Source organism: Parasteatoda tepidariorum, chromosome 10, assembly GCF_043381705.1.
Source record: "Parasteatoda tepidariorum isolate YZ-2023 chromosome 10, CAS_Ptep_4.0, whole genome shotgun sequence".
Lineage (NCBI taxonomy): Eukaryota > Metazoa > Arthropoda > Arachnida > Araneae > Theridiidae > Parasteatoda > Parasteatoda tepidariorum.
Genome location: NC_092213.1, coordinates 86,087,746 through 86,091,386, shown reverse-complemented (window position 1 = coordinate 86,091,386; position 3,641 = coordinate 86,087,746). Strand labels below are relative to the sequence as shown.

At 32.1% G+C, this 3,641-nt stretch overlaps 2 protein-coding genes across 2 annotated transcripts in view; both read right to left on the bottom strand.

Moving 5' to 3' along the window:
* The window catches only part of LOC139426911 (uncharacterized), a gene marked incomplete in the record, with an annotated part of 50,827 nt that overhangs the window by 3,009 nt on the left and 44,177 nt on the right, over nucleotides 1–3,641 (bottom strand).
* Nucleotides 1–3,641, bottom strand: part of LOC107456081 (spindle E) — a 153,037-nt gene that overhangs the window by 134,953 nt on the left and 14,443 nt on the right. The window lies entirely within an intron of this gene.

Below are 3,641 nucleotides of genomic sequence, written 5' to 3'. Positions count from 1 at the left end.
TCAAAAACTAATTTTTATTTTCTCAAATAACGTAATTTTGGCGATTGTCTGCATTCCACAGCATTCGTTTTTTGAATATCGTGTTGACGATGTCGGTTGGCATAGTACAACGTTTGTAAATGCAGAGAGATGTCGATCGACGTTCCCCAACGTTTTTACAATATCGAACAATATTGTTTTGCAATATTGAATATACGTTATAAAAGAGGTCCATTTTTATATAGTACAATATTTCGTTACGATATTGTACAATGTTCAAAGCTAAGTTTTTACGATATCGTTTTTGTGAATTGTGCTACTTGGTTTGAATAGCGTTTAAATGAAGAAATTCGAAGTCAATATTCAGTATAAAAATATGATCCTATATCTCCGTCTAATATTAACCTATAATATTAAAATTGGACCACGTATTATATTACCGGGTAATAGTGTACCCTACCAGAGAAAATAAGTATAGACCTCATAGGGGGTACACAATGTGGCCCTGTAGCTTACTATGTATATCTAAAATAGTCTTCTGAAAAGCTTTAAAATGAGAAATTTCGTCTTATAAAGAGCTTTAAAAATTCGAAGTCATTTTTCATTATTAACGCAAGGCCTGATATCAGATCTCAATATTGACCCATAATATTTTAATTGGACCACGTATTATATTACCGGGTAATAGTATTCCCTACCCGAGGAAATAATTATAGACCTAATAGGGGGGACACAATGTGGTCCTGTAGTTTATTATGTATGTATAACTAAAATAGTCTTCTGAAAAGCTTTAAAATGAGAAAATTCGTATTCTAAAAACCTTTAAAACAAGGCGATTCAAAGTCATTTTTCAATATTAACGCAAAGCCCGATATCAGGGCCTTAATATTGACCCATAATATCTTAATTGGATCACGTATTATATTACCGGGTGACCCTTATGGAAAAATCGAGGTACATTTTAAAGGTATAAAGGAGGTTGTTATTTAAATACGTCGTTAAGGTTGAAAAGGGGGCAAATGAATACCTCAAAATCAACCTCAAATATACCTTAAATATACCTCCAGAGGTATATATATTTCAACCTGAGGTGTTTAATTTTACATCTGTGGAGAGGTAGATATTTACTACTTTAAAGTGTTTCATTTTCAACCTTAGGCTATTACTTATCAGCATGAATAATATTTTTTTTACACTTGTGCAAGTATTTATTCAACAACCTAAGGTGTGTCATTTTACACTTCAGGTTATTATAAATCAACTTCAGGTTTATTTTGTTCGACTTCAGGTAACTATTTTTCAACCTCAGGAATCTAATTTCATGCTTGTAGAGTTACATATTTTTCAACCTATGGTGTGTCATTTTACACTTAAGGTTATTATAAATCAACTTCAGGTTTATTTTGTTCTACCTCAGGTTATTATTTTTCAACCTCAGGTATATAATTTTATGCTTGTAGAGATATACACAGCGTGTCCCTAAAGTTTACTATGTATGTAAATCTAAAACAGTGTTCATAGAAGCTTTATTTTGAGGATATTCGTTTTCTAAAACGCTTTGAAACAGCGACGTTCTAAGTCATTTTTCAATACTAACGCAAGCGCGATGTGGAACCTTAATATTGATCCATAATATTTTAATTGCACCATGTTTTATATTCACATGGAAAAGAGTACCCTAAGAAAGGAATTAATTTTAGGTCCCTAAGGGGGTACACAATGTGGACCTAAAGTTCATTATGTATTTATAACTAAAATAGTGTTCTTAGACGCTTAAAACGAAGAAATTCGTCATCACTTTTTATATTTAAAACATGTTCCAATATCAGACCTTAATATTAACCTATAATATTGTAATTGGACCAGGTATTATATTAACATGGTATAATGTACCCTACCGAAGGAATTTATTATAGGTTCCATAGGGGGTACACAGCGTGACTCTAAAGTTTACTATTTATGTATATCTAAAACAGTGTTCTTAGAAGCTTAAAAGGAGGAAATTCGTCTTCTAAAATGCTTTGAAACGGAGACATTCTAATTCATTTTTCAATACTAACGCATGGCACAATTTGGAACCTTAATATTGACCCATAATATTTTAATTGCACCACATATTATATTCATATGGAATAGTGTAAGTTACCAAAGGAATTAATAATAGGTCCCATAGGGCGTACACAATGCTGACCAAAAGTTTACTATGCATTTACAATGTGGCCCTGTTTGTTGGACTCAGCAATATTTGCAATATGTTTAATTCAATACATTACATTTTATGTGGTGCCAATTTATTTATTTTCCCCTGTTATTAAAACTTAATGACCAGAAAAAATTTGATTAAGGTATGATTTTAAAATATATATATTCTTTTGATAGTTAAAGGTTGTGCAAATGCATTGTCTATAAGCTTCCAATTTATTTACATCCCTTTTACTTTAAAACGGGGACGTTCTAAGTCATTTTTCTATACTAACGCAAGGCGCGATATGGAACCTTAATACTGACCCATGACATTTTAATTGCACCTCTTATTATATTTACATGGAATAGTGTACCTTAATAAAGGATTTAATTTTAGGTCCCTTAGGCGGAACACAATGTGGACCTACAGTTTACTATGTATGTATAACTAAAATAGTGTTCTTAGAAGCTTACATTTAAGAAATGACTTAGTCATTTTGTATTTTTAAAACATGTCCCAATATCAGTCCTTAATATTAACCTGTAATATTGTAATTGGACTAGGTTTTATATTAACATGGTATAGTGTACCCTACCGAAGGAATTTATTATAGGTCCCATAGGGGATATGCATCGTGACCCTAAAGTTTACTATGTATGCAAAAACACAGTCTTCTTAGAAGCTTAAAAAAAGGAAATTCATCCTCTGAAATGCTTTGAAATAGGGACGTTCTTAGTCATTTTTCAATTCAACGCAAGGCGCGATATGGAACCTTAATATTGAACCATAAAATTTTAATTGCACCACGTATTATATTCACATGGAATAGTGTACAGTACCAAAGGAATTAATTTTAGGTCCCATAGGGGGTACACAATGTGGATCTACAGTTTACTATGTATGTGTAACTAAAATAACGTCTTCAGGGGGTACCGGCCCCGATAGCCATAAAACAAAACCATTTCTAATTGAGGGAGAAACAAATGCCTAAATTAACTCCCTCAGTACCCCGATGGTTTTGCATAGAAGTCCAAGAAAAAGCATGAAATACAAATAACAAATTTAGAAAAGAAACTCAAACAAAATCATCAGAAAAATAAAAACTCACTTAACCAGGTCAGTCATCGATTTCACAAGCAAGTCGAATGAAAAGGAATAATTAAAAGGATCGTTCTTATTTAACAAAAACTAATGTCACGTGTTCATAAAATATTCATTTCATGGTACCATGTAAAAATAAGTTAAAAACTATAAAATTTAAACTATTAAAAACCTATTCTCATTGGATGGAGATATTTTAGATCAGTGCTTCCCAAAGTGGTCTATATGGACCCCCAAGGGTCCGTGGTACCATTCAGGGGTCCCTGAACAGCGTCAGGGGGTCCACGTGAGGTTTAATATAAAATAATAAAATTGTGATTGGTTTTTATTATTATGGAAATTAAGAGGAATAAAATAGTAGTGATTTTTACGTCCT